The sequence below is a fragment of the Neopelma chrysocephalum genome, unplaced genomic scaffold (assembly GCF_003984885.1).
Source record: "Neopelma chrysocephalum unplaced genomic scaffold, ASM398488v2 Primary Assembly neopelma1_23, whole genome shotgun sequence".
NCBI classification, from domain to species: domain Eukaryota; kingdom Metazoa; phylum Chordata; class Aves; order Passeriformes; family Pipridae; genus Neopelma; species Neopelma chrysocephalum.
The window spans coordinates 17572038-17582758 of record NW_020897691.1 but is presented as its reverse complement, the minus strand read 5'-3'; the positions used below and the strand labels follow the sequence as shown (position 1 = coordinate 17582758).

The 10721-nt window shown below is 44.0% G+C and overlaps 1 long non-coding RNA gene across 1 annotated transcript in view; it reads left to right on the top strand.

Annotated features, from left to right (window-relative positions):
- The window catches only part of LOC113970111, a 210942-nt gene that overhangs the window by 1056 nt on the left and 199165 nt on the right, over nucleotides 1–10721 (top strand). The gene's annotated exons all lie outside the window — the stretch shown is intronic.

The window sequence follows — 10721 nt, the reverse complement described above, 5'->3', positions numbered from 1 at the left end:
GGAAGGAGATAAGAGTGGCAGTGATTGCTCCTGCTGCCTCATCATGGACGCACACTCACTGTATCTGCTCAGCCTTTGCAGAGCACCCTCCGCTGCTTCAAGAGTGGTAATGACAGAAGTGGAGAAGAAACAAGTTGCAACCTAACAAAAAGATGCAAAATCCCAGGCATTTTAGTCTAAAGGCTTCTTGTCCTCCTGTGCCACGTGCAATAGGAACCAGTGCTGATCAGGGCAGGTAACAGTAGCAGAACTGACCACACACTCTTTCAATGTATATCTGATCATTTGTGGGGAGGAAGAAGAAGGAATGGGAAAGGGGTGCCGCTGGACTTTGAGAGAGACACAGATCTGGGGAATTTGTATTCTTTTTTTCATTCCATAGTGGAATGGAAGGAGAAGATTGACTAAGCCGTTAATGGGCACATTTAGTAGATAGCATGTATTGCTTTATGGCCAGAGAGTGCATTTTCAGCATCCTTTATTGGTAGGAGAGAGCCATTTAGCATCACATTCAGAAGAGCTTTAGAATAGGAGTTATTTCGTCTCTGGAAAAAACTGTGGACAAGGGGAAATGAAAGCAAGAACTCGCAAGAGATTTCGCATGGTCGAAGTCACTGTCTCTTTATCCCCACCTGAAGTATAGCATTTTTAGTCCTACACAGAGTGGGAGGAACAAGGCTTTAAAACTAGACCATTCTCAAAGACTTTCATCTCTGGGTATGTGCGCAGTGTGCAGGAGCCTCTCTCTGTGCTTGCCCTTTGTTGCACCAAAGCCATAAGAAGAGTTTAATGTAAGCCTGGACACAATTAGTATTTAGCCCTTTGAATACAACTGGGCCTGGCTGTGAAAAGGATGGGGAAGATGGGGTACAAAAATCAAGGCTGCCAGTATATCCACTCCATACACTGGCCTCTGCATTTCTTCTCATTAGCTACCACCATTTACCCTAATCTCTTATTTGCCTGGCTAGCTCTTGGGCTCCTGCTGCCAAAATCCACACAACTATTTTCTAGGATTTGAGAGGCTTGGGTAGGACTGTGGTGTGCCTTAGTAAAGGGGAGATGGACAGGTGCTAATGGAGTCAAAGGAAAACCAACTCAGTTTAGGTGTCTAGTACAAGTCAGTGTCAGAGAGGCTACATTTGAGGCAGGTCGCTGGTCTGGCATAGCATGGCTTTTCCTTCGCTCTTAGAGGTGTTTAGCTGTGAGGGAACCAGGTGCTGACTTGGGGAAATGAGAGTTATCCTGACTTCTGGCATAAAATCTGTGTGCACATCATTTAAAGTGGTATGCTTAGAGTTGACTTCTTTGTTCTCTATAGTAGACATGTAAGAACTGAGTTTGGAAGTGAGGGACAGCAACAGGCTGAACGGCCTGGAAGGCTGCTATGAATTTTGGGATGCTAGGAATATGTGACATGCTTGCTACAGTATGGGCCCCTAAAATTAATTGAATGCTTTAACAAATCTGATACTAACATTTTTGCCTCATTTTCTAGCATAGGGATAATAATAATTACAACAACAACAATAATAACAATAATAATAACGTATTGATAAATCATGTATGAGGATGGTCTTCAGTCAACTATCTTTGTGAAAAGTATAAGTTTCTGTATTCAGCTTTTTCTTTCTTCACAGAAAAGAAGTCTCGGTAATTTGCATTATTTCTGTATTAGTGGCCCAAGTCACCTGTGTCTCCTTGCTAAATTTTGGCAGTGACTCTGCAGGTAAGGGTAGTCTGCAGAGTGGCAAATATTAAATCCATTAGTTGAAAATAAACACTTTAGGCTTCAGCATCTCTGAGTTCTTCTGTGCTTGTGAAAAATAAAATGTATCTTCAAAGTTTAATAAATGTAGCTGTGAATGATAGCTTTTGTGTTTGCATAACAAGTTTGAAGGGCATCAGTGGGACTAGGCTGATGGTTGGACTAGATGACCTTGAAGGTCTCTTCCAACCTTGATGATTCCGTGACATAGACTGACTTCCTAATATGGCAAGGCCACAAGGCAGGTTCATTAGGTTTTGTTAAGGACTTTATTAACAGAACTATCCTTGAGAAAGCAATAATTTTGCTTTTGCTGAGTGGGAGCTACATATTGAATGAGAAGAATGAAAGGTGTTCTAAAAAACTACCAGTGTACTGCATGACCTAGAGGAAGTTAGTATGTGATGTAATGAAACATTATGGTAAGGGGAAAGCTTCAGTTCATACAATCTTATGTTTTCTAACTCTTGGATATTTTGACTCTGCAAGTTTAATTCTTGGTCATTGGTTAGGCTTTCCAAATCCAGTAGTTCAACAGAGGGGAGACTGCTGCGGCTCTGTGTCCTCAGGTCTAACTAGGAGCAAGACTGAGCTTGTATTCCCAATAGTCATGCCTGCAAACACCTGTATAGAACCCACATATAAACTTGTACACACAGCTGGCCACATAGATCAGCACAGACAGATACTCGACACTAACAGAAACACAAACAGCACCAACAGCCTTATCCTGTTCCCCTCTAGCTGTTCAGTATGAGAGTCTGCTGGTTGGAACATATATATACATATACACCGTATGGTTCTCTTCAGTGAGCATGTGGGATCAGACAGTCTGCCCAATAGCTGCTCCCTGCATCCCAGCTGTTTGCACCTGAACATAGGAGCCCTGAGGCCACAGCACCACACCAACACACACACACACAGGGCGACACACTAAGGCTCTCTTGGAATCATCCATAGACTCAGTGTACCCAGTAGCTGGCCTGGATCCCTCCCTTTTCCTGCCTGCGATTCCTCGCTTTAGCATCTCATGATACATTTTTGTGCAATCTCAAGATACTCCTCCCCGGCATTCCAGATTGTTTAATGAAATTAAATAATGCAATGTGGCAAAATAAAGAGATGACTGATTCTTGGAGTGGAAGAACACTAGTGAAACCTCTGCAGAGTGACATGGTGATGTCTGCCTTTTTGATTTATTCATGCTTTTATTTTGAGAAATAAATTAATTTCAAAATCAAAAGGAGAGGGAAAATGAGGGAAATATTGATTAGGTTTTTGAGAATTTTACAATGTGTCTTTTGGTTAATTTTAGAAATAGTTAAAAGTTACAGAATTTAAAATCTGTAACTGAAAATAAGCTCTACTTATTTTCAAATGAGGAAATAGCCTCAATTTGCTCCTGTGTGAAGTGTGAGCTTATGATTCTTTCCATAGAGCTAACTGGGGGATATTGTTGTCTGACATGTTTATCAAATGTAACATTCCATTGCCTCTACCTGCTTACATTTCCAAAACTTCTTCCTAGGCATCTTTTATGGATGTTTTTTCAGACTGCATTATTTATTCCATCCTTCAAACTCATGTCCTGTTCTTTCAAATACTTCCTTGTTTCTTATTTCCTCTGCAGCCCTTATAAGAAGTGATAAGACATACATTTTTATCTACAGTATGGAAATCTGTCCTTTGTAACTGTAATGATACAATTACCATCATTCATGTTCCCATATGACTACTCTTAAGTTGGAATAATTGGAAGTTTTAAATAAATGGATATTTTAATTCTAATTATTCTTACATATAAAAGTTAAAAATGTCAAAGATAGTGCATATCTTGGTCAACAGCGGCTGTCCAAGCACAGTTTGATCTTCACGTTGTATGTTTATAGGGTGGTTCTCATACAGCCACTTGTTGCACCAGTGATTCAGACCTGAATATATCAGTCATAGTGTGCATGTTCACCTGGTTCTCTGTGTCTTCATCAATTCTGTTCTTCAGCTGCCTTACAAGGGAGAAGATAGGGGTCCACTGCAAAGAAAAAAACTAACCTGTCTCTCAGTACTTGTGCAAATGCTTAGGATGGTGCCAGTGTCCTGGATGGTAGACATCACAAAATGGCTGAAGTGAGGAGGCCACTCTGGAGATCATCTAGTCCAATAGCCCACTCAGACCAGGGACATCTACAGCAGAGTGCTCAGGGCTGTCCTATTAGGTTTTGAATAGATGGAGACTCCACAACCTCTCTAGACAGCCTCTTCCAATGTTCAACTACACTCAGAGTAATGAAGCTTTTTTTATGTTTAAATAGAATTTCAGTTTGTGCCCATTGCTAGCTTCATCCTCTTTACACTGCCCTTCAGGAACACACATTGATAAGATCCTCCTGAGCTGCCTTTTCTCCAGGCTGAACAGTCCCAGCAATCTCAGTTGTTCTTTGTGTGTCAAATGCTCCAGTTCCTTAATCATCTTTGTGGCCCTTTGCTTGACTGTCTCCAGTCTCTACTGTCCATGTCTCTTTTGTCCTGCAGAACAAAGAACTGGACCCAGGTGTATGTCACTGTAGTGGGTTGACTCTGGGCAGGTGCCACATACCCACTAAAGCCACTCTCTCACTCTCCCTCTGCAACTGGACAGAGGAGAGAAAAAAAAACAGCTAAAGATTCATGAGTTGAGATAACAGCTGAGAGAGGTCAGTTACTGATCACCTTCATGGGCAAAACAGACTCAAAGTGGGGATAGTACTTAAATTTATTACTAACAGGATAAGAGCCAAAGAGTGAGAAATAAAACAATCTTAAAAACACCTTCCCCCCACCCCTCCTTCCTTCCATGTTCTCCCTCCTCCCCCCCCAGCGGTGCAGGGGGATGGGGAATGGGGGTTATGGTCAGTTGTTGTTTCTGCCACTGCTCAGGGAGAGGAGTCCTTCCCCTGCTCCTGTGGGGTCCCTCCCATGGGAAACAGTCCTTGATAAACCTCTCTGGCATGAGTCCATCAGGCAACAGTTCTCCCCAAGCTGCTGTCCCGTGGGTCACTCCTGCATGGGGTGCAGTCCTCCACCAGTGAGCTGTACTGGCGTGGGTCCCCCACAGGGGCCATAAGTCCTACCTCGGAGAAACCTGCTCTAGCATGGGCTACTCTCTCCACAGGCTGCAGGTCTTTGGAAGGACCCTGCTCCATCTTGGGCCTCCCATGGGGTCACAGCCTCCTTCGGATATCCGCCTGCTCCAGCATGGGCTTCTCCATGGGCTGCAGGTGGGTCTCTGTACCCCAGTCGTCCTCCATGGGCTGGAGGGGCACAGCTGCTCCACCATGGTCTGCACCACGGGCTGCAGGGGCCTCAGCTCCAGCACCTGGAACACCTCCTTCCCCTCATTCTGCACTGACCTTGGTGTCTACCTTGGTGTTCCCATGTTCTCACTCTGCTCTTCCTGGCTGGAACTCTTTCTGCGCATTACATTTCTGTTCTTAGATGTGTTATCACAGAGGCGTTACTATTACTCCTGATTGGCTTGGCCTTGGCCAGCAGCAGGAAGTCTGTCCTGAAGCTTCTGTCAGCTTCTAACAGAAGCCACCCCGCCCCCCCCCCCCCCCCCCCCCCCCCCCCCCGGCTACAAAACACCAGCCACAGAAAACCACTACAGTCACCCATGCTCAATAGAGTGGGAGGATCACCTCCCTCAATGTGCTGGCAATGCTCTTCCTAATGCAGTCAAAGAGTCTGTTGATCTTCTTGGCTATGAGGATACACTGCAGGCTCATGGTCAGCTTGCTGTTTGCCAGGACCCCAAGGGCCTGCTCTGTTCAAGGTGCTTTCCAGACACTCAGCCCCCAGCTCATACTGGTGCAAGGGGTAATTACTCCTCTGGGGCAGGACTTGACATTTCCTTTTGCTGAAATTCATGACATTCCACTTGGCCCATTTCTCCAGCCCATTTCGCTCTCTCCAAATGTCAGCACAAACTTCTGGTGCATCAGCCACTCCTCCCAGTTTTGTATCATCTGTAAACTTCTTGTGTGCACACTCTGACCCATTGTCCAAGCTATTAATGAAGATGTGAAGCAGCACTGGTCCCAGTATTGACCTTTGGGGTACACTACACTACAGAGTGTTCTCTATCCAGACTTTGTGTTGCTGGTCACAACCCTTTGAGACCAGCCATTCAGACAGTTTTCAATCCACCTCACTGTCTACTTATCTGGCCCATACTTCATTAGTTTGTGAGGATGTTATGGGAGAGAGTGTTGAAAACCTTGCCAGAGAGAAAATAAACAAAATCCGCTATTATCCTTTTATTCTCCAAACGAGTCTGTTCACTGTAGAAGGCTATTAGGTTAGTCAGGCATGATTTTCCCTTTGTAACAATCTGTGCTGACTACTCCTGATCACCTTCTTGTCCTTGAGGTGTCTGGCTATGGTTTTCAGAAAAATTTACTCCATTGCCTTCCCAGGGACTGAGCTGAGGCTAAACAGCCTGTCATTACCCACATCCTCCTTCTTGCCTTTCCTGAAGAGAGGAGTGACATCTGCTTTCTTCTGGTCCTCTGGAATCTCCCTTAATCATCATGATCTTTTAAAGATGATCAGGAATGACCTCACAGTGACATCAGCCAGCTTGTTCAGCCCTCATGGATACATCCCATCAGTGACTGTGGACTAGAGTATGTCCAGTTTGTTAAAATGTTTCCTAATTTGATCATCCTCCATGAGGGTAAGTCTTCCTTGTTTCAGACTTTCTCAATGGGCTTGGGCCTCAGATTGCTAAATGGCAGTTTTATCTGTAAAAACTGAGAAGAAGAAGGAATTTAATATCTTCGTCTTTTCCTTGTTCTTTGTCAACAGATCTTCTGCCCATTTAAGACATTAGTCTGCCCAATAAAACTGACTTATAAGCTCTCAGCTGCATGCTCATCTATCCCTAAGCAGAGCTCTCTGCATTCCTGTTGCTCTGTCCTCTCCTTGCTGCCCCAACCTGTCCTTCCTAAAGGGCCTGTAGCCATCCATTGCAACTCTCCAGTCATGTGGGCTGTATGAGATTATAAACCTGCAACAGCACACAGACTTCTAATTCCTTCTGTGTCCTCCCCATGCCATGCTTGTTAGTGTACAAGCACTTCAGAAAGGCATCCAGCTAGTGGGTTTTCCAGAACAGGCACTAGATCTTCCCCCACCATTCTCTCCTATAGGCACTTGCTTGTTCGTGTGCATGTCATTGGAGTGGGCCCCTTTCTTCGTTGTTTTATTATCTCCTATTTACATCATCCTGCTCACTCTGCTTGTTGCCCCAGTCCATCACTTCTTCGCTCGTTTGTTGGACATCCACTACCCACCTCCCCATCATTCCTAGTTCAAAGGTCCCCTCACAGACTGGCCAGCCTGTGAGCCTTTGTCCAACTGCAGGTAGATCCCATCTCTTCTTAGCAATTTTTGGTCCTCAAAGTGGGTCCCATGGTGGTATCATCCCTAGAGCCATGAAGTCTCTCATATTTGATATGTTCCAGGTCTCCCCTGGTTGCTGCAATGCTGGGAACAAAACTGTAGAGAGCTGACTTTCTAAAATTTTATAGCTTAGACGCAGAAAAAGAGAATACCAAGTCTGAATAATTCTCTTCCCTAGTGATAATCTTGGTATTGGGATATGAATATCAATTTTTTGAAGTTTAGGTAGAGCACATATGGCAGCTTGCTCTCAAGACAAAGTCATGCTCTTCAGCCCTCAGAAAAGCCAGTTGTAAACTCCTAAGGCTGGAAAACTGAAAATGTTTCCTGGCCAATGGAAAGATGGACAGAGAGGAGGAGATAGGATTTGATTTAAACAGCTAATTATCTTACCCCTTGTAAAGGTTCCCTATACGATTATGCATATTTATCTTTGTTGACACCTCTCTTAGTGAGATTAGTCAGATTCTTAGCCTTGTCTTTTAACAGGCAACAGTGAAGTTGTTTTTTTTTATCAAAAGGAACACGGGGGATAGTCCAAAAAGGAGTGAGCAGCAGTATGTTTAGTCACAGTCATTCACACCATTTCATGGAGAATTTTCAACGTCTCACTTCTCAGAATGGGTCAGTGTGGTGGTTTGAGCCACCACAGAAATCAAAAATCCAATTTCTAGGCTTCCCCCACCCCTTCTCACAATTTTATCTCAACACCGAAGAGAAACTTTCTGGCAGACACCTCTGGGGGGGGCAAGGGAAGTATATACATTTATTACTATACAAATAAATACTATACAAGCTAAAAGCAACTATATATATAATATTATACACTTCTATCAGTCCTTTTAAGCTTCTCCTTTAACTCAGTCCAGGAAAAGCCCTTCAGGGCTGATAGGTAACCAGTCTTTCTCTCGTGGGAGTGTTCGGGGAACCTGAACACTCCCCTCACCAACCTCCAGCTGTTTGCTGAAGTCCTTTCTTCCTCACGAAGTCCAAGAAGATAGCTCTGAGTCCTTTCTCCTTGGTTCCGTGCCATCTCTGCTGTGTGATTCTCTCTCTCATACCTCAGTTCTGTAGGCTGCTGTAGTTCAGTCAGCTTATCAACATATGCGTCTTGGAATCTTCATTCCTCCTCTGAGTTTTCAGCTGTCCTGCATTTAAATCACTGCGAGGGACATCCTCCAGGCCTCTCTGGTCCGTCTCCAATTTCGTCTGGGGTTATCTCCCTGGCACTGAGCTGTATTCAGCCCGTCCACTTTGGCTCTGCTCCAATGCTGAGCCTCTCCTCCACTTTACAGTGAGAGGGAAAGAAGAAGCCCCCCTTCCACAGCCTAACTGCAAAAGGGGCGGGGGGGAAAGAGGGCTTGGCTGCAAGGCCTGCTTCTCTCTCTCCTGCTTACCTTATCTTGTGAGTTTCTCTCCTCACAACAAACACACACTCCAATGCTGCCTCCAACCCTGGCTTAGGCAGAGTTGTGGGGCTGCAGGGCCCGCCTTCCTCCCGGAGGGGAAAGAAGGGGGCCCTGTCACCCCTGGGCCTTCTCTCACCCACACACATCAGCAGACACAGACTGATTGCCAACAACTTCCGCCGGTTGTGTATATATGATTTTTCACAGGAGCGAACAAAACGAGCGGTGATTGGCCCTCCAGGGAAAACTGCCCTGGCATCCAATCACCTCTAGGCCCCCCGGCTTCCAGGGGGGGCAATCTCAAACCATAACAGTCTGACTTGGGAAAATACTCTTCCCTGTGCTGGTCAAGATTAGAGTAGCTGTTATTCCATTCCTAAATTTATGCAATTGAAGAAAAAAACATATGCTGAGTTACTTTAAAAAGCCCCCTAATGAAAACAGCTTAACCTCATGAGCCAAAAGTATCATGTTAAAATTATATCTTCAACTTCCATATCAAAGATATTTTTATCTGGATATCAAAGGTATTTTTGTTTTTTGATGGGAAGAACAGTTTCCCCCGAAGAGCAATATTTTGCTACGTTTCAAGAAGAGAACTTAAAATCTAATGACTGGCAAGGCTTTGGTATATTTTCTTCCCCTTTTTGATAGTGATATCCTGATGTTATATGTATTGTGAAATTCATGGTGCACAAAAAAGGATTGCTGCATCTTTGTGTTATTATGTTTCTGCTTTATTGCCTTTTTGCTGCTGTTTGCTTACAAGAGATGAATCCACTGAGACAAGGTGAAAGGGCTGAAAAAACCCATGCAGCTGAAGCTGACAGATGACAGCACAGTATAGTGACTTGCCTGGATCAGAGAGATCTACACTTTTCCTTCTCGGAGTTCATTTGCAGCTGTGATATACTGTAAGGGTTAGCTAAATTTAAATATTAGGCATTCAGCATCCTAATGGATCATCCTGGTAATGTTTGCCACAAAGGGATAAGTTGTTTTTTGTGAGAATTCAGCTAGACTTTAATTTCCTGTGTTCTAGAAAGACCTCCAAATGCCTTTGGTGAGCTTTCTTTGGGTTAGTGAGTTCACTCTTTCTTGTCTTCAGTCCCTTTAAATACTCCCTTCATTTCAATACAGTTTTCTTAGGAGTTGAAATTTGCCTTAAATGAACCCAAATATCATCCTGTATTGGACAAAAATACCAAATATCAAGAGGATCTTGGTCAGCAAGATAGCAGCATAATTGAGGTGTTGAGGTTCAAATTTATGAACCTGTCAGTTGTTCCTTAATTCTGGATACATTTGAGACCCACAGTGACTTAGATTTTCACCTTCAAAGTTGCTGAGAAACTTCTTGCTTATGCTTAGATGAACGTCAGCCTCTACAAAAGGATAGTGATGAATTTCTGGTGAGGGTATGTGCTTTTGGGAGATTTCTGGATTTTGGGGAGATTTCTGGGTTTTGAGGAGATTTCTGGTTCTGCTGCAAAGATTATTTATGTGTTTTGTATCAAGTGATAAATAGAATATGAGGGGAAGAGAAGGTATTTTTTCTATGATCTAATTATTATATTATAATTTATGTTTTCTTTCTCCTTCTTCATCATCCACTAATTCTTGAATTTTCGCCTATTGCTCAGACAAGTTCAACAGGAATAGAGACTGCTTTCCAGAGGTTTTCAAATGGTAAAGGAAGGTTTTGAAACCAAGTCTGTAATCATTCAGAATTCATAGAATCATAGAATATGCTGAGTTGAAAGGGACCCCTCAGGGTCATTGAGTCCAGCTCCTGGCCCTGCACAGGACACCCCAAGAATCACACCATTACACCTGGGAGCATTGTCTAAATGTTTCTTGAACTCTGTCAGGCTTGGGGCTGTGACCACTTCCCAGAGGAGCCTGTTCCAGTACCTAACCACCCTCTGGGTGAAGAACCTTTTTCTGATATTCAACCTAAACCTCCCCTGACATAACTTCAGGCCATTCCCGCAAGTTTCTGCCCCTCCTCTTCCCTTCTTGAGGAAGTTGAAGACTGCAATGAGGTCTCCCCTCAGTCTCCTCTTCTCCAGGCTAAACAGATCGAGTGACCTCAGCTGCTCCTC